The 20,875-nt window shown below is 38.7% G+C and overlaps 1 protein-coding gene across 9 annotated transcripts in view; it reads right to left on the bottom strand.

Moving 5' to 3' along the window:
• The window catches only part of APBB2 (amyloid beta precursor protein binding family B member 2), a 442,316-nt gene that overhangs the window by 340,620 nt on the left and 80,821 nt on the right, over window positions 1–20,875 (bottom strand). For all 9 annotated transcript variants that reach the window (XM_064285876.1, XM_064285875.1, XM_064285882.1 and 6 more), the window contains exon 2: window positions 19,747–19,901. The gene's annotated coding sequence lies outside the window, so the exon portion shown is untranslated. The remainder of the gene's footprint in view (window positions 1–19,746; window positions 19,902–20,875) is intronic.

The following is a 20,875-nucleotide window of genomic DNA, read 5'->3' as shown; positions in this document are numbered from 1 at the left end:
TTATGCCCCTCATTTTCTCTAAGCCTAGGAGACACAGAACAGACCCAAACTTGTTATAACCTAATTTATTACAGACACCCCCTTTTCCTACCCATTTTGAAAGCAGGTATACTGGAGTGTGAAATGAACATTTTCAAGGTTCTCTGAAAGAACTATGAGTGCTCTGCTTCTTGAAGAATTTCCAAGTAAATCATATTCAAATAAATAGGGCAGAGGAAGCCAACAGTTTTCCAACTCCTACTGTAAGTAGCACACCCTACAGACGGACTGTGAAAACCAGGGATTCAATTAAGCTTCATTTAAATTGCAAGCTGCCAGGGACAGTCTTTTGAGAAAGCAGGCTTGGCTTTAAACTCTGGCATCTCACGTACATGGTCCAGTTCACACCAAAGACAGCTATCCTCAAAGCTGTCTGGACTCAGCAGGAATCTCCTACACTCTGCTGAGTTTGGGCTATCCATGTAAATGAAAATTGAGTCATCAAAGCATAGAAAGTTGTTAGATGAGCGCCTCAGCTTCATCTCATGTTCTTAATTGAGTTTTTGAGGAAAACGAAAATGTGGAGAAGGCATGTAGCTTCAAGCAAAAATGATCAGAAATGCACAAATATACCAAGGAATCACCACTGTGATTACCTGGCAATTCCATGAGCATTTAGTAGCTGTTTTTTTGGGGGGACTTTCCAGAATATTACTAAGTCGCTCTCTTCCAGACTTCTGGGAGACCGTGATGCTGAAACTCGGTGATAAAGTTAATGGAAGCAAGTTTCCCTGAACAATCTTGGTTTCCTGACAGAACCACTGCCAAGACAAAGCTCTATTTCATTTATTCTCACCAGTGCCACAGGCGTCAAATAACTCAGTTCTCACGTCTTTGAAAATCAACTACCTTTTCTTTTACAATAAAGGGTATTAAACAAAGAATACTCAACAACGTCCCAACACCACCCTGATTTTGACTACAAAAAGCAATAAATCTTTTTCACTGCCTTCATGAAATACTTCATTACATACCAAATCCAATCTTAATAAAAAACTTTTTGGAATTGGGGAGAAACTCAAAAGCTGTTTAAGCGCCAGTTGCCAGCCCACATTTTATAAGTAATTTGCACGGCAACCATGATCCAACACAAGAAAAAATCATGACATTCAGCTGACATTCACCATAATGCAGGGCGTGATGGTTAAGATTGTCAACTTGGCAGGCCCATGATTCTCAGTGTTTATGTGTGATCACTCCCACGATGGAATCTGCTGTTAGTAGCCAATCAGTTGAAGCGGAGTTTCCTTGGGGGTGTGGCCTGCATTCAAATATAAGCAGACCTTCTGGCTTCTGGCTCACTCTGCATCCTGTGGCCGCCTCCTGTTCATCTGACCTCCAGTTCTTGGGACTTGAGCTAACAGCTTATCTGTCAATCTGGGGATCAGTCGATCTTCACAGCCTGCGAGGGAGAGCCCTGCCCTCTGACCTGCCAATCTTGGGTTCGCCGGCCCCTGCAGCTACGTAAATCAGAAGGAGCCTTGTGGTCTTGCCGGCCAATCTTGGGATTCATTGATCTTCACAGCCTGTGAGCAAGAGCCCTGCTATCCGACCTGCTGATCTTGGGTTCACTACGCGAATCAGGAAAAGCCTCTATCGGAATCTGCACACTTGGACCTTCCGGCTTCTACAATCACGTGAGCCATTTTCTTGATATAAATCTCTCTATATTTATATGTTTTATTTTTCTAGAGAACCCAGCCTAAGATGGGAGGCAAGTGTATAAAAAATACATTTTTCACTCATTTGATGTGTGTCTTTTCATGTAAGTGTTCACCTACACAAAGTATTACCTATTGCTGTTAATCTGCACTGCCTACTCCCAACAACAAAACAGGTTTAATAAATAATAACACTATTAGAGATCAAGACTTCTATTCAAACCAGGTATGCAACCAGGAATATCATCAGTAAAATGTACCATTGTAAACAGTTCTATAAATGATCACTAGAGCCTTTTAAGAGAAATACAAAAATAATATCATTGAAATGACCGATCTCCACTTAAAAGGATGCGCTCATCTCCCGGAGCTTCTTCTTGGTGGTATGAGGTCCCTTTCCTCTACGCTCGATTCTGTCTTTTGTATCTCAAAAGTGACTGACTCAAGATACAACCTAATCTTATAGATTGAGTCCTGCCTCATTAACATAACTGCCTCTAATCCTGCCTCATTAACGTCCTAGATGTTAGGATTTACAACACACAGTATAATTACATTAGATCACAAAATGGTGAACAAACACAAAATGCTGGGAATCACGGCCTAGACAAGTTGACACATATTTTGGAGGGACACAATTCAATCCATAACCATCATCAAAACTCTACGGACTACACAAAACATTGCTGTCAAGTTGATTCCAACTCATAGTGACCCCATGTATGTCAGAGTAGAAGTGCTCCATAGGGTTTTCAATGGCTGATTTTTTGGAAATAGATCCCCAGGCCTTTCTTCTGAGGCATCTCTGGGTGGATTTGAACCTCTAATCTCCAACATAGTCTACTGTGTTGACCATCTGCCCCACCTAAGGACCCTGACTATAGTGAAGCACCCATTTGTCCTTGAACACCTTCATGCACATGCATGCCTCCACACTTTTTTGTTGTTGTTCCTTATAATTTTATTTTTGTTATTGCTGAAAAAACACACAGCAGAATATAAATCATTTCAACAATTTCTGCATGTACAATTCAATGACACTGGTTATATTCTTTAAGTTGTGCAACCATTCTCACCCTTCTTTTTCAAATTGTTCCTCCCACATTAACATAAACTCCCTGGCTCCTAAGCTTCCTATCTAACTTATTGGGTTGTTGTTGTCAATTTGATCCCATATAGATAGTTCTTAATACAGCACAATGCTCAAAGCAGACATTCTTTACTAATTAAGCTAACCTATATTTTTTTTTATTATTATTGTTTGAGGAGCCCTGGTGGCACAGTAGTAAAAACACTTGGCTGCTAACTGAAAGGTTGGCAGTTTGAAACAACCAGCTGCTCTGCAGGAGAAAGATGTGGCAGTCTGCTTCTGTAAATATTTACAGCCTTGGAAACCCTATGGGGCAGTTCTACTCTATTCTATAGGGTTGCTAAGAGTCAGAATCAACACAATGGCAGTGGGTTTGGTGGGTTTTTATTGTTTAGTTTTAAGACTTCAGGGGATACTTTCAGTTTAATGTTTAAAGATTATCTCAGGGCTATAGTTTTAGGGGTTCATCCAGCCTTCATGGCTCCAGAAAGTCTGGAATCTGTGAGAATTTGAAATTCTGCTCTACATTTTTCCCTCTTTTGATGAGTATTCTTCTATAGAATCTTTGATCAGAATGTTCAGTAATGGTAGGTGGGCACCATCCAGCTCTTCTGGTCTCATAGCAAAAAAATATAAAGGAGTCAGTTTTTTCATGGAGGCAATTAGCCACACATTCCATTCCCTCCTCCTATTCCTGACTTTCCTTCTTCCTCTGTTACTGCAGAATTTAGACAGTTTGCTGTACCTTAGGTGGCTGCTTGCAAGCTTTTAAGACTCCACATGCTACCACACTTTCATTCACACTGCTCTGTCTCCCTGGAATGTCATCTCTCCCCTACCCTTGTGTGCCTAGCAAAGTCCAAGTCAACATTTAAGACTTGGTTAAAACAAGAATTACTTGCTCCTTCACTTGTATTTGCACAGGGTCCAATGTGGCCTGATCTTCTGATATTTCCAGAGAAAGCAGGAATTTGGATTTTTATGTGGCTTCTCCAATTTTTAAGTGTTGACACTTTTTAAAAAATTAAAACGTTGTACTATTGCACCTATTAAGTACATGCATGTATTATACTTGCATGTATTGAGTATAAAACGTACTCTTGTACGCAATACTCATATTGTATTAAGTCAATATACTTTGTTTACCTGGCTGTTGTCCCCAGTCAGCCATGTGCTCTGAAGACTGGGCCTGTGTATTATTCATTTTCTAATTCTCATTGCCTGACATATAGATACTAAATGGATCTTTATTTGTTCCTTCAACAAATACTTATCAAGTACCTACTCCTCACCAGGCACCATTCTAGGTAATGGGGATACATCAGTGAACAAAACTCCCCACCCTATTAGAATTTATAAGGAGCCCTGGTGGTGCAATGGTTCAGTACTTGGCTGCTAACCAAAAGGCTGGTGGTTTTGATACACCCAGCGGCTGTGAGAGAGAAAGATCTGGCGATCTGCTCCTGTAAAGGTTACAGCCAAGAAAACCCCATAGGGCAGTTCTGCTCTGTCACATGGTGTCACTCTGAGTTGGAATCAACTTGAGGGCACCTAACAACAACAACAATTAGAATTTATATTCTAATGAGGGGATAGAGATAATAACTTAAAACATACATAATTTATATACTGTGTTAGAAGGAGGTAAGTTCTGTAGGGAGAAATAAAAGAATCTAGGGAGGGACAGCGGGAAGGTTTACAATTTTTAATACATTAATCCAGGCAGGTTTCACTGAGAGGATGGCCTTGAACAAACATTTGAAGTAGAAGAGGAAGTTAGCCATGTGGGTATCTTAGGAAGAGCTTATCAAAAAGATGAAACAGCCAGTGGAAAGGTCCTGAGGCAGGAATATGCCTGGTGTAATTAAAACCAAAGACCAGTAAGGCTAGAGTAGTGTTAGCCAGGGGAAGATATGAGCAAATAAGGTCAGACAGCAAAGGAGTTGGGGAGGGCACATCATACAGGGCCATGAGGGCCATCATAAGGACTTCAACTTATACTGTGAAAACACAGAAGTCAATGCAAATTTTGAGCAGAGGAATGTCACAGTCTGACTTAAGTTTTAACAGGACCACTATATTGAAAATAGAGTGTAGAGAAGCAAGGATAGAATCAAGGAGAGCAGTTAGGTTGTTTCTGGGATAATCCAAGCAAGACAGAATGGCAGCTTAGACCAAGGTATAAAGGTTAGACCAGTGGATATAAAAGTTGAGTCATTACGGTTTCCTGATGGACTGGACCTTGAAACATTTCTATATTTCTTCCTTTTCATTAATAATGACTAAGCCCTGGCCCATCATGTGACCCCACATGTACAGAGAAGAACTGTCCATAAGGTGTTCAAAGGTGTGATCTTATGGAAGCAGGACGCCAGTCCTGTCTTTCCAGGTGCCTTTGAGTGGGTTTGAACAACTAACCTTGCACTGGTAGTTGAGCAGTTAACCATGTGCACCCCCAAGGACTCCACTACTGCACAGGCAGCAATTAGGAGATAGTTGTTAACAACTAATATCACAGCAGAAAATGCAAGAGTACAGCGTTTCAATTTTTTTTTTTTTAACTATGTTGTCAACACTTAAAAATTTGGAGCAGTCACATAAAAATCCAAATTTCTGCCCTCTTCTGAAATACTGGAAGATCAAGTCACACTGGACCGGATTCCTGAGTAGCAGAAGTAGGGAAGCTCAGTGGTAGCTGTACCCTTCGTTGTCCTTATGCCCCAGTTCACCCATTTACTTTTCTGTTAGGTCCCTGTAGACATTTGAGTTTGCAAGCCCTGTATTAGATATTGGTTACACTGCATTTTTATATGATCTGTTTCTTTTGGGAACTGAGAATTTATTGAAGATAATATCAGTTTTTCTCATTCATGATATCAAGTGACAATGATACTGTTTTGGACTTTTCTGTATTATAAATAATCAACTACAGACACACACATACATGTGGATTTTGAAAATTGTCTCTTTAATCTCCCTGACCCTTACCAGAAAAATCAAACCGGTTGCCATGGAGTCAATGCCAACTTATAGCAGATTTCAATTCCTACACAATGGCTCACATACCTTAAAATACAAGCATTATACTTCTTGGCCTGGCTAAGTTTAAGGGGGCCAGATATCAGCATAGAAGTCATAAAGAAAGAGAGATAAGGCAAAAATAAATATTACTAGTTCTGATGAGCTATTTATCAAAACATTTCAGGGAAAAAAAGGAGTTACAAAATTATTCTGCAACTAGAAGAATTATGTGGCTTGTTGATTTTTTTTTTTTTAATGAAACATCAGGAATCATATATTAGAAAATGGATAGATAAGGGATATCACAGTGGCTTTATGCTCCAGACCACACTCGCCTACATTCTAAAGAAAAACTGTCATCTTTGTATTTATCATTAAATTTCAACACTCAAACTAAGATCAAGGAGGTAAGTGACACCATAGAGAAAATGAACACAGCAGTTTCCAGAGCCGCCTATCAAGAGTTAAAGAGTTGCACAGTTATTGCTATTAAAAGAGTTTAGTGGGAGTCATCTCCTTTGACCTCTGACCCTTGAGTTTTAATTAAGAGAAAAGTAAAATCTAGGCACAGGAGTGAAAAAGGCATTTAAAAGTTGTACTAGCTTTATCTGAGCATCAGTCATTATTTCAAGCTCAGACAGGCAGGCCTTTTTTAGCAAACAGCTTCCCTGATTAGCAATCAGGTTTTGAAGACTTGCACAGCCACCTCCAGCCACGCGCTCTGGAAAGCAAACAGAGTCCAGGCCAAAGCTCGTATATAAAGCAAACAAACTAAGCGCAGAGGTACACCTTCAGACACACTTCGGCGAGATGGGGATCTTTGTCCTTCAAATCACATTTGGTGAATATCTGTCTTTTCTTCTTTCTATTCCTCAACTCAATGTTTTCACTAATAAGCTATCAAGGGACTATTTGCAGGTTTAACATATACTTTACCATCCTTCCTACAAAAACTATCTATTTCCTCGGCATGCACAAAGGACAAGAAAGGCTGACTAATGAACTTTAGGAAAAAATATGCAACGTATTTAAAAATATTTAGTAGAGTCTTACAGAATACGTTGAAATATAAGGAAGTAAAATGGTCCATGATCATACTTCCCAGCTAGCCCCTGTTGTTTTTTTCAAAAAAGGAAAGAAAATAAATGAACATGGTTAGAAAAGTCAAACAATACAGGAAAAAAACACACACATATATATATATATACACACATGAGCATACATGTATATCTTTTTTTTTCTTTTTTTTAATTTATACAACCCTTGCCGTCAATTCCGACCCGTGGCGACCCCATGTCTTATAGAACTGTTCCATAGGGTTTTCTTGGCTATGATCTCTATGGAAGCAGATCACCAGGCCTTTCTTCCACTCTACGACTGGCTGGGTTTGAATGCCAACCTTTCGGTTAGTAGGCAAGCGTAAACTATTTGTACCACCCAGGGACATAATTTATAAAAATGGGAGTAATATTCATTTGATTCTGCAAATGTTTTTCATTACATATGTATATTCTTTACGCTCTTTCCAAATTAGCACATAAAGATCTCCTTCATTCTTTATGAACACGCTGCAATGTATCTTGCAGAAGTATCATGGCAGTTTTATGTGAACATATTTATGAAATTGCTGGTGATTTTAAGATCTGAAATATATTGCTGAATTACTTTCTAATTGTGTCTATTTTTAAAGATAATTTAATCTCAAACAGTAGTCTATTTTCTGTGTGTGTTGTTAAGTATCATAAATGACCTGCTTTGTCTCAAACTGCATCACAGGGCTGCCAGACCACCAAACCTTTGCAGAGCAAGTGAAGCTCTTCTAGACAACAAAGGCTCCACGAATCTAACCAAGAAACATCTTGGAGGAAAGCTGGAGGTTGGCAATCACAGCCTTATAAAAGTTTCTGTATATCTTATCTTTTACTTTGTTAGTTTCTACATTCTTTGTCTAAGAGGCAGACTACTGCAGGAAAAATAAAAGACCAGAGGGGATGGGGAGAGAAGGACAGGGAGAAAGGGGGCTTTAAGATCCCCAGGTGATCCAGCTTTAAGATCCCCAGGTGATCCAGTTAATCCACTTGGCTGCTAACAGTAAGGTTGGAGGTTCATCTCTACCTGGAAGGAACCTCAAAAGAAAGGCCTGGGGATCTACTTCCCAAAACTCAGCCACTGAAAATCCTAAGGAGCACAGTTCTACTATGACACAAACAGCGTCACCATGAATTGGAGTTGACTCGTTGGCAACCTTGTTTTTCGCCACTTAACTGAAAATACTACCAGTTGAAAGTACTACGAAAGCAGTAGATACCTATCCAGATTCAACCAACATAGAGTTGAATACCTTGCCCTCCCCCCACCCCCCGCCCATTGTCGAACCCTAGTGAGCTCAGATAGTAATCAGTGCAAAGTTCAGAGTGGAAGCTTGAAGCTCCCAAACAATAAGCTTGGGGAGGGGGAGGGGGGCAATCAGGAATGTCCAAGGCTTAGCTTTGTCCTTCCTTCTCTAGGTAGTTGCTTTAGAATGTCTGGTCCCCCTGGTTTAAAAAAAAAAAAATTTTTTTCCCACTGCCATCAAGTTGATTCCAACTCAGAGGGACCCTATAGAACAGAACAAAATTGCCCAACAGGATTTCCAAGGCTGTAAATCTTTATGGAAACAGACAGCCACATCTTTCTGCCAAGGAGTAGCTCTGGTGGGTTTGAACCACTGACCTTTTGGTTCGAGGCAAGGAGCTTAACCACTGCACCACCAGGGCCCCTTGGTTACCAAGATGCCTCTGGGTAACACACAGCAAGTTGAGAGAATGCATGGCTGGGCCATATACCTTGGCTGTGAAACCTACAGCTGGCTTCCCAAACATACCCTGCATTTTTACTTCTACTTCTAAGGGTCTGGTTAAAATGCTGGAAAACCTCCATCCACTGACAATCTCCTACCTCCTACTCGTTTATCAAAAATAGCCAAAACATTACTTCTCCATTTAATTAATCACTCCCTCCTTGGAAATCTCAAAGCATTCTATTCATATACTACTTTGGGTCTTTATTATCTCGTTACGTATAATAATAATGCGAGATACATACAGAGAAATACACAGAGAACTTACCATTCATTGGTTAGGTACTTTACAGACAGTGCTTTTATTTATACAGGCATATGATGGAGTTTGAGGGAAAAAAATTAGGATTCAAATTTAAATTTGTGACTGTGGGACTTGGATAAAATCATTCAACCTCTCTGATCCTGAGTTTCTTTCCTTATAAAACGGGGATAACACTGTCATAGGACTGTTGTGAAGATCACATAAAGTAACCCACGTCAAAGCCTAGAGAGTGCTTAAGTGCTTACTATACAGGACACGCTCAGTTAGCAGCACCCAGGGACTCAGTAGAATGTTAGCTCTCCCCAGAAGGACTTGTATTCTGACTGCCTCCCAGGAATATTTCATTCTATTCCCTGCAGCAACTAACAGCCTTCCAAACAGCATGCTGTGAACAAGCGCTATTGGAATTTAACTGAACTAAGCGAAATTAATTCAGCACCCTCTATGACTCACAAGTTCATACCTGCTCAAAATCAGTGGACATCTTCAATCCTATTTTTTAGAATCCTGGTTGGAACACCAGACTTTTTATTTCTAAGACAAGTCTTTGGTAAAGTCACTAATTGCTCTCTTACTTTCCTAGACACTCTCATGCTTTACCCAGATGCCAGAAAACAGCCACAGCAGAAACAAGCCATACAGAGGGTAGACTAGCACATTGCGCAGAGCAATTTTCTAATGCAGGCTAGACTGATGGTGATATTCATTTTTCATAAATTACTGATTTAGATACTGTCTATGTAAAAAGTTCCAATAGATTGCTTTTGTTTATGAATGAAGCTGAGGATCAATACTTATCTCAGCAAATAATAAAAATCAATTTGGAAATTTCAGAAGCTCTGAGCAGCTATCGTGCTGTGAATACAGATTTTGTTTGGGCAGTATTATCCAATTAAATGTTTTATTCATTACAGGTCACTATGAGACTGCAAAACTACACTGCGTGCTCTTATGTCAGTAAATGCATTAAATAAACACAAATTGACTACATGTCACTCGAGGATGGTATCTTTGATGTCTTTTAAAGGAAACCTAATACATCTCAGATTATTTAACATAAGAAATATAAAAACAAGCAAAAACCCAAAAGATGTAATATTTCAAACTTTATTAATGCACTTCTAATAAACATTCTTTTTACAGATTTACATAAAAATGTAGTTTCTGCTAGTGAAAGTGAGTTACAGATACTCTCTGTATTCTTATATTGGTTCACTGAATATGACTAAATTGATTTCATTTTGCTTCAACGACAACCAAATGATTATAAATAGACCAGAGCCTTCACCAATGTAATTGTGCCACAACTCAAAGTTCAATGGTTCAGTCATTCTAAACCCATCACTTGGATCAGCAAAACACTCTGTTCAAAAGGAAGAGCTGTTAAGAGGTTACCCTCACCCCAAGTCATGTTTTGTTGTAATTCCCAAAGATAAACAAGACCAAGAAGACTACATGCTCCTACACCTTTATACTCCACTGCTCATAGGGTCAGTCTGAGAATACAGCGCCAAACAGAAAGGAATACTTAAAGGAGTGACTTGGTTAAAAGACTCATAATACCTTCTGGGATCCTAAAGATATAGATAGATAGATGATAGACAGAATTTCATATGTTATAGATATTCATATATTATATAGATATATTCCTATGTATTATAGATGTAGATATATAAGCTTACCTTTTTTTAAGGCATATATATATGTATTTTTTTTTATATAAAACTCAAAATCAAACCCATGGCAGTCAAGTCAATTCCGACCCACAGCGACCCTACAGGGCAAAGCAGAACTGTCCCATAGGGTTTCCAAGGAGTACCTGGTAGATTCAAACTGCCGACCTTTTGGTTAGCAGCAAGCTCTTAACCACTGCGCCACCAGGGTTCCTATATATCGATATACAGAAATATACATAAGTTTTACCTAAGGCTTTTTCTTTTAAATAAATAATAAAAAGAGTAATTTCACGTCACTCAAAAATGCATTTTCATGAAGTGACATCAGCCAAAGAACTGCTGGGGCAAGACAAGGGGCCAGGTAACAAACATGTCGGTTCCCACCAGGCTGCTCTAACCTGGTTGAAATGAGAAGATTACAAAGGAAGAACAGGAAGCAGATAAGCCACCCTGGAGAGCTGAGCCCTTGGGGAACCAGGAGGAACGGCTTGACCCACTAATGGAACCACAGAAAACATGTTCTATATCTAATACTGTGATTTTAATCCCCAATTAAAGGCCAGTTGCAGAGGCCAACTTTTAGGTATATGCCAGAGAGGGAAAACGTCTCTGAATTCCACCAAATTCATATATTTTTTCAGATTAAAAATAAAAGTCATTCCCCAAACAAAATTATAACTTCACTAAAAAACAAAGTAAGTGGAAATGGTCAACTAGAAATCAAACATCGCAATAAATAAAGCACTGACAATTTTTTATTTTCCTTTCAATCTGTATATATCCATAATTTTTAGAGTTCTAATCAAAGTAGAGACATAAATTTGCAGTCCTCACATTTGTAATACTATCATTTTAATGTCTGCATACAAGTCCACTGACAGCCATACTACTAAAAAGACAAAAATACAAGTACAAGAATACAGCAAGCATTTTAATTACACTATTAAAAAAACCCACTTTCCATAAAACATATATAACTACCCTGTGTTCCTAAAATCAAGACGTTTTAATTCATAGGTTTTTCTAATTAGTAAAGTAATAGTTCGGTGAAATTAATCTTATTCTGTATTAGAAACCCAACCCATATAACCACTAATGAAAATTCTAAAAATAATCTACCAGACTTGTAAATCTATCAGTGGTTATTGGAAATGATTAAGACAGAAGTAATGAGAAAATAAATGTTTTATTTAAATGGTAATGGCCATAAAAATGCATATCACCTTAACAAAACATAAATCATTATTTAGATTTAAAGTAATATAAATAGTAATCTAGAAAAATACATTTAGATTCTATATTCTCCTCTACCATTTCACAGTCACATAATTATGCCAAAGAGAAATCACCAGAGACTAGTACTTTTAACAAGGTGACTCAAAAAAGAATGGAGAGGAAAAGGAAAGTAGCAAAGATACAATAATAAACAGATGAGGAATTACTGCAATTTAAGTCCATTCCTTGAACAAACCTTTTTCATACAAAAACTGCATTGCAAAAACTTAAGTCAAGTGTGCCAAAGATACAATGATAGGCATATAGATCAAAAGACCAGATTTGATAGTCCAAAAAGAAATCCTTACATTTATGCTGGATTGATTTTCTACAAAGCTGCCAAGACAAGTCAATGGGGAAATGAAAGCCTGCTTGGCAACTGGTACTGAGACAACTGGCGCCCTGGTTGCACAGTGGTTAAGACCAACAGGTCGGCAGTTCAAATCTATCAGCCACTCCTCGGAAACCCTATGGGGCAGTGACTAAGAGTCAGAATGGACTCAACAGCAATTTTTTTTTTTTTTTTTTTACTGAGACCACTAGATATTCATACACAAAAAATAAAAAAAGAACACAGACCCGTGTGTGACACCATACACAAAAAAGTAACTCAACTCAAAAATGGAGCAATGATATAAATGTAAGAACTAGAACAACAAAAGTCCTAGAAAGAAAGACAGGAAAAATTCTTCCTGACCTTGGTGTAAGCAGAAAGGTTTTTTAAATGATACCAAAATCATGAACTTTAAAGAAAAAATTGAGCAATCGAGTTTCATTAGAATTAGAACTTTTGTGTTTCAAAAGACACCATTAAGAAAGTGAAAAACAGGAAGAGATTGGGAGAAAATATTTGCAAATCATTTATCTGAGTCCAATAAAAATGTATCCAGAATATATAAAAAACACTTAGAACTCTAAAATAAAAAGACAACTCAATTTTAAAATAGGCAGAAGATTTGAATAGACATCCCCCCCCAAAAAGATGCTCATTAGCTAATGTCATCAGTTATTAGGGAAATGCAAAGTAAAATCATAATGAGATATTACCTCACACCCACCAGAACGACAAAAAGATTAACAATAACAAAGGTTAAGAGGTAGAGACACTGAAGCCCTAATATATTTCTGATGCAAACATAAAATAAAATACTTCTGCAATTCCTCAAAATGTTAAACAGAGTTACAATATGATCCAGCAATTCCACTCCTAGATATGTACCCAAAAACTGAAAAAAAATGTATCTTTACAAAGACTTGTACGCAAATGTTCAGAGCAGCATTATTCATAGTAGCCAAAAAGTAGAAACAACTCAACTCAAACGTCCTTTAATCAATGAATGGATAAATAAAATGTGGTATATTGTGTGGAATATTATTCAGCCATAAAAAGGAATGAAGTACTGATTCATGCTACAACATGAATGAATCTTGAAAGCAGTATGCTAAGTTAAAGAAGCCAGACATAAAAGGCCATGCAGTGTATGGTTTCATTTATATGAAATGTCCATAACAGGCAAGTTCATAAAGACAGAAAGTAGATTAGTGGTTATTAAGAGCTGAATAGCCCTTAAAAAGCAAAGATGTTGCCTTGAAGTCTAAGGTGCACCTGACTAAGCCATGGTGTTTTCGATTGCCTCATATGCATGCAAAAGCTGGACAATGAATAAGGATGACCAGAGAAGACTCGATGCCTTTGAATTGTGGTATTGATGAAGAATACTGAGTATACCATGGACTTCCAAAAGAATGAACAAATCTATCTTAGAAGAAATATAGCCAGAACGCTCCTCACAAGCAAGGATGGCAAGACTATGCCTCACATATTATGGACACATTATCAGGAGAAATCAGTTCCTGGAGAAAGCAACCATGCTTGATAAAGTAGAGGGTCAGTGAAAAAGAGGAAGACCCTCAACAAGATGGACTTACACAGTGGTTACAACAATGGGCGTAAGCATAACAAGATTCTAAAGATGGCCCAGGACCTGGCAGCATTTCGTTCTGTTGTACACAGGGTCACTATGAGTTGGAACTGACTCGACAGCACCTGACAACAACAAGGGCTGAAGAAGAGGAAATGATAAGTTATTGCTAACTGGCAGGGGGCTTCTTTTTGGGATGATGAAAATGCTTAGAATAAGACAGTATGATGGTTGCACAACTCTGCGAATATACTAAAACCACTTCACTGTACACTTGGAAAGCATGAATTTTATGGTATGTGAATTATATCTCAATGAAGCTGTTATAAAACATAACGATGATGAAGAATAACATTAAAAAAAGGAAATAAACATTTAAATTCATTGACGCACTCAAAATTCTGCTTAGAACAGCCAGCCAGTTGAGGTTTTGGTGAGAAGAGCAGCTGTTACCCTGTGGTGTTAAAATAAACTCGAGACAGCTTTCTGATAACCTCTCATTTGGCTGCTCCTGAAACAATTGTATTTACAGTAAATACCAAGATTCTAATACGAGCCAAGCTCTGAAATTATCTTCCTTATCTGCAATTTGCCTTAACTATAGGTTCTGGAAACCCTTCCTTTCTTTCAGGCTCAAAAAGCAAGTAATTGAATTAAATATATCTTTAAAAATGTTCCCAAAGACTAAGTCCTATTTTACTCCTTTGCTAAATAACCGTGATTTTTTAATAGCCTCGTGCTGTTCAAATGCATTCACAGATAATGGGTATTTACAGAATTTAGTCACTACGTGAAAAGACTTACAATTTTAAGAATTTTAAGAGAGAGAAAAGTCCTGCTTTAAATTTGGGAGATGGGGATATAGTGATAAAGATAGAGGTGTTTATATATATACATACAAATAAATATATAGTGGGGTTCTTATACGTGTGTACATATTTATAAAGTGTATCCTTTAAACTTGAAAATAATACAATATTTCTGATGGTTACTGAATTCATGTGCATAGATACAATTAAAAAGAAAAAAGCAATTAACAGCCAAAGGTCATTATTTATAAATTTTTAAAACATATTATTTCAGATTATTTTTCTTTTCCAATGGCCCAAGGTCTCTGTAGAAGTCCTAAGATGCTCATTTTTTTATTTGTAAATCTTAGACTAGTATACCTACAACATTCATACAGACTCAGAGTATAAAAGGGACAGTATCAATTTCTAAAGAAAAAAATCTAACATCAGTAAGATGAGTCCAAAACTGGATATTCTAGCTTAATAAATGATACATCACCTCCAAAACACTTAGCCTGGAATATAATCAGTTTTGACTGGGCAGTTTTTGACTGGACTAGGTAATTGCAAATTGATGTCAAATAAACAAAGGTGAAAATTAAAACCTAAGTGTGTGGACCTGCTGATTACTATAACTTTATAGATATATGAATAATGATAAGAACCCAAACTAACATCAAGTAATATAAATAGTTGGTGGTTTAAATTGATGAGGATGTTTTTTTTTTTTTTCCTCTCCTTACAAAGAATACACCAAAAATTCAAAAATAAAAAAAAAAAAAAAATTTTAGGATTTTTACTAAGAAAAACCGATATTAGCCATATTTTCAGAAGCTTTTGGTTGGCAAGAAAAGCAGATAGAGAGGGGCGCGGGAACGTTTCTATTCAGATGTTTGAATACTGTTCTGAGCATATAAAATAAAAACACACACTGTGTGGTTTCTCATAATAAACTGGGAAACAAGTACAAAAAAATTTAAGAATTAGTGCATTTACAATATATTTAATTTTTGAGAACATGTATCCTAGGTTGGACACAAATTATTTGATCTAGAAAGAGCCTTAACAGTCTTTTATCCCATTCAATAGATGTAGGAGGCATCGATTTAAGTATATATATACTACCTAGCTCTGAAGGAGACAATCACATGGCCTCCGACAGAGGAAGTTCACATCATATTTTTCAAGATACACATAATCACCTTCCTCTCCACACACAAAAGCGCGTCTTACATTTTTGCTTTCTCTCAATCAACTCAATCTTTTGCCAGACGGTGCTAAAGGTATGTCCACTTTGCTCAATGTTACATTTTAAGATAATAAGTATCTGTCTTTTTTAATCTGTCCAATTAAATGCTTCCTCCTCATTACAACCTTCCCCAAGAGCCCTCTCTGCTAGTCCCTCCATTAGCTAGCAGAATTCCTAACTCCATCTCTTCTCCCACAGAACTTTGTTCTTGCCTCTAGGGATACATTTTCACACTTTATGTCAGCTAGCTGAATACCTGTCTAACCTACCCCACACACTGGGAGCCCTTGAGGACAGGGACTATGCCACAGCCATTTCATACAAAGGCCTCACACAAAGAGGGCATTTACCAATCAGGATGTCTTTGGTTGTGACAGACACTTACTCCAGCTAATTGGCTAACCTGCCAGGGAAGTGAAACGGACCATACATTTTGAGTGTGTGCTGTGTGTGGTATATGCATAGGGGGTGTGTGTGTGTAAGCATGCACGCGTGGTGTGTGGTGTATGTTTTGAGTATGGTGTGTGTGGTCTATGTGTGTCATGTGTGTGGTGTGTGTGTGTCGTGTGTGTGGTGGATGTGGTATTTGTGGTGTGTGTGGTGTGTGTGTGTAGTGTGTGTGGTATATGTGTGTGGTGTGTATGTGTGTGTATGTGGTGTGAGGTGTGTGTGGTATGTGTGTGGTGTGCGGTAGTATGTGTATGGTGTGTGATCTGTGCTTGTTGCATATGTGTTGTGTGTGTTTGTGTGTATGTGTGTGGTGTGTGGTCTGTGTGTGGTCTGTGCTCTGTATGTGCATGCATGTTTAGGTGTGGTGTGTGTTGTGTGTGTGGTATGTGTAGTGTGTATACATGGTGTATGTGTGTGTGATGTGTGGTATATGTGGTACATGTACACGGTATGTGTGATGTGTGTGTGGTGTGTATGGTGTGTATGTGTGTCTGTATGTCCGCCCCTCCCTTCCCACCTCTTCTCCCTCATCTCCCTGCTCTGATTTCCCCTCTTGGCTTCATTCTCAGACAGACTTTCCATAACTGGCCACTAGCAGCTCCAGGTTAACAAATGCACAAAAAGGAAAAAACATTTTCCTAATAGTTTCAACAAAAGTGCCAGGGCCCCTCTGTAAACTGATCACTGTGATCCTGACTGGCCAAAATTAAGTCAAATGCCCATAACTGAGGCAGTGGGGTCACCTCCCTTAACTACACAGGCTGAAATTTAGGCAGGGGTGTTCACCCAGGGAAAATCTAGGTGATTTAATAAAAGATGGGGGGAAAGGATGCTGGGCAGGCAGACAACAAATGTTTACTATTTCATAGGTTCTTAAGACTGTTTACTCTCTCCTTTCTAGTGAATACTTATTACCTGCTGACTATGTGTTATGCATATAAATGCTGTGTTACCTACTGAATATCCAATAGAAATTGTTTGCAGTGCCTATCCTTACACATGAGCCCTGGTGGTGTAGTGGTTAAGAGCTCGGCTGCTTAACTAAAAGGTCAGCAGTTCGAATCCACCAACCACTCCTTGGAAACCCTATGATGCAGTTCTACTCTCTCCTATAGGGTTGCTAGGAGTCGGAATTGACTTGACAGCAATGTGTTTTTTATTTATCCTTACACAGTATACTTTCTCTAAATGGATTACTTCCCTCTTTACTCCCACATGTGAGGTTGCTCATGCTGTTTCATTCTCCTGATCTACAGAGAGGCCATTATGCATTTATTTATACTCCTGTTATTTTCAGGACATTTTTTCCCCACAATTCTATATGAATAATTCTTAATGTCAAATGCACATGCTGTCAAAAGTGTATGTGTTCACTAATTAGATAGTAGATAAGATCTACTTTAGGTGAAGGGAAAGACAGCACACAATACAGGGGAGGTCAGCACAATTGGACTAAACCAAAAGCAAAGAAGTTTCCTGAATAAACCGAATGCTTCGAAGGCTAGCGTAGCACCGGCAGGGGTATGGGGGCCATGGTTTCAGGGGACATCTAAGTCAACTGGCATAATAAAATCTATTACGAAAACATTCTGCATCTCACTTTGAAGAGTGGCGTCTGGGGTCTTAAACGCTAGCAAGCAGCCACCTAAGATGCATTAATTGGTCTCAACCCACCTGGATCAAAGGAGAATGAAGAACTCCAAGGACAAAAGGCGATTACAAGCCCAAGAGGCAAAAAGGGACACATGAACCAGAGACTACCTCATCCTGAGACCAGAAGAGCTAGATGGTGCCCGGCTATAACCAATGGCTGCCTGACAGGGAACACAACAGAGAACCCCTGAGGGAGCAGGAGAGAAGTGGCATACAGACCCCGAATTCTCGTAAGACCAGGCTTAATGGTATGACTGAGACTAGAAGGACCCCAGTGGTCATAGCCCTCAGACCTTCTGTCGGTCCAGGACAGGAACCATTCCCAAAGCCAACTCTTCACACAGGGATTGGACTGGGTTGGAGAGGGATGCTGGTGAGGAGTGAGCTTCTTGGATCAGGTGGACACTTGAGACTGTGTTGGCACCTCCTGCCTGGAGGGAAGATGAGAGGGTGGAGGGGGTTAGAAGCTGGCGAAATGGACACAAAAAAAGAGAGTGGAGGGAGAGAGCAGGCTGTCTCATTAGGGGGAGAGTAATTGTGAGTGTGTAGCAAGATGTATATGGGTTTTTGTGTGAGAGATTGACTTGATTTGTAAACTTTCACTCAAAGCACAATAAAAATTATAAATAAAGTGTCAAGTGTTGCAAATGGTACAGCCACTGTAGAAAACAGTTTGGTGGTTCCTCAAGAAGGTGAACACAGCACTACCATATGACTCAGCAATTCCAATTCTAGGTATACACCCAGAAGAAGTGAAGGTAGGAATGCAAACAGACACCTGTACATTAATGTTAATTGCAACATTTTTCACCACAGCCAAAAAGTGGAAACAGCTGAAATGCCCCTTGATGAATGGATAAACAATATGTGGTACATGCACACAATGGAATACCAGCCATAAAGAGAAATATGCATGCTACAACATGGATGAACCTTGAAAACATCATGCTGAGCAAAATAAGTCAATCGCAAAAGGACAAATACTATATGATCTCACTTACATGAAATAGGCAAACATATAGAAATGAAAATTATTAGTGGTTACTAAGGGTGAGAGGGAGGGGGAGAAGAGGAGTTTTTGCCTAGGACACGTTGAGTTTATGTTAATGGTGACGGAATAATTTGTAAAAGGATAGTGATAATGGTTGTACAACTTGAAGAATGTAATCAATGTCGCTGAATTGTACATGTAGAAATTGTTGATTTCCTGTATGTTTTGTTATGTGTATCTTCACCACAATTTTTTTAAAAAGTGTATATGTTGCTAGCTTTTTTGGGTTTTTTTGGGGGGTGGGGGGGTATTAGGGAGGAATAAGTAAAATCTTACCAAGCCAGGCAAGGGAGCACAGCCAGAAGGACTCCAATAGAAACATCAGGTCTCCATTGACTCATCCTTTATAGTGTGAAAAGAGAACTAAGAACAAGTCTTTGAAAGCAATTCAACACCAGCCCAAGTCCTTGAGTCTGGACACTGCTTCCTATCCAAAGTAAAGCCGAGGTTGATGTTGTTATGGGTGGCCCCAAGTTGTGGATTTTTACACACTTGTGCTGAAGATCTTTCTCTATTCTCTGAGAGGAAGATGAGAGGGGGGATGAGGTGGAAGAGAAGGAGAACAGAAGGAAAGGAAGATAACAACACACTACACAGAGAAGACTGTCAAGATAAATCTGCCATTTATACGATCCTACGAATCTCTCAGATAACTGGAAATAATTATCTTTGGTTGTCTCAAAAATGCTTTATGGAATGAATACAATAACTTCTCCCTACGCAGCCCAATCCACGTTATCCAGTCTATCTTCACTCATACCAACCTGATTTTGCTTAAGTTATCCTCTGTCTCAGGCTTTCACAGAAGCTTTCTTTTATGGATTTTCCATCCAGCAAATGTTTCTCTTCCGCGGCTGGGCAGATCCGACCACAGCATGCTTGGCTCCAGACCACAGAGCTCACCCACAGCAGCTCCAACCTGGAGGGGCAGAGGCCGGAAGCCAGTATAAGGATTCAGGTTCACAAACTTTCATTCTCTCTCAAGGGTATATGAGTGGCAGGATAACCCCAAACACCTTCCAAATGTTGAAAACCATTAATGAACAGAGACAACAGCTTATCAGGAGACCTAAAGACAAGTACAGGTTATTCAGAAGGGAGGACTGAAAAATTTAATCATTGAAAAGTTTGACCGAATGATCATGCTCTATTTGTGGAAAATTAAAGCCAGATGTTTTAATTAACCACAGAAAACACGCGCTGTAACTAAAATTTCATGAACACACTGATCTGCCCTGTGGAAAACCACAGGAATGTTCTGGCAGAGCTCAGGCTGAATTCCTGGGACACAGAGGGCTGGAATCATTACCCTTAGGAACTCAAACAGAAAATTAACTTGCTCAATATGTTTAAAAAAGCAAAATGAGACCCAGATTTAATTGCCATCAAATATAAAAACATTTCAGAACTTCAAAGAGCACCACCAGAAGACACAGAGGAAAGGTCATAAAAAAAATTCAAATACGGTCAGAGTTTAGAACTCACTTCTAATGGAAAGTGAACAGTGGACCAGACAATTTTATAGGCTAAATAACCCAAAGGGGAAACAAATAATCTTTCATTTCCTGGTAAAGGAAGTGATATATGAAACCAATATTCGACAAGTGAATCATAAATATCAAATGTATACTATATATCCAGGCAAAAGGAACCTCCAAACTGTACTGTTACTTGTCAAATGTGTGGCCTGGTCCACTCTAGCCAACACACTTCAGCTTGAGAAAACGAGGTGTCCAGAAGCACAGAATTAAAATAATTCATGCTCAATGATGTTGCAGCAAGCAATTCTGGCACAGAAAACTCAAATGCAAGAATCTCATAAAAGCAATCGGTGAAAAAATAAGAGGTAATAGAAAATAAAGCATTATAACATCATCTATGCTGAATGCTGAA

Source organism: Loxodonta africana, chromosome 5 (genome assembly GCF_030014295.1).
Source record: "Loxodonta africana isolate mLoxAfr1 chromosome 5, mLoxAfr1.hap2, whole genome shotgun sequence".
Classification (NCBI taxonomy): Eukaryota; Metazoa; Chordata; class Mammalia; order Proboscidea; family Elephantidae; genus Loxodonta; species Loxodonta africana.
The sequence above is the reverse complement of the archived record's forward strand: the minus strand, read 5'-3'. Positions and strand labels throughout refer to the sequence as shown.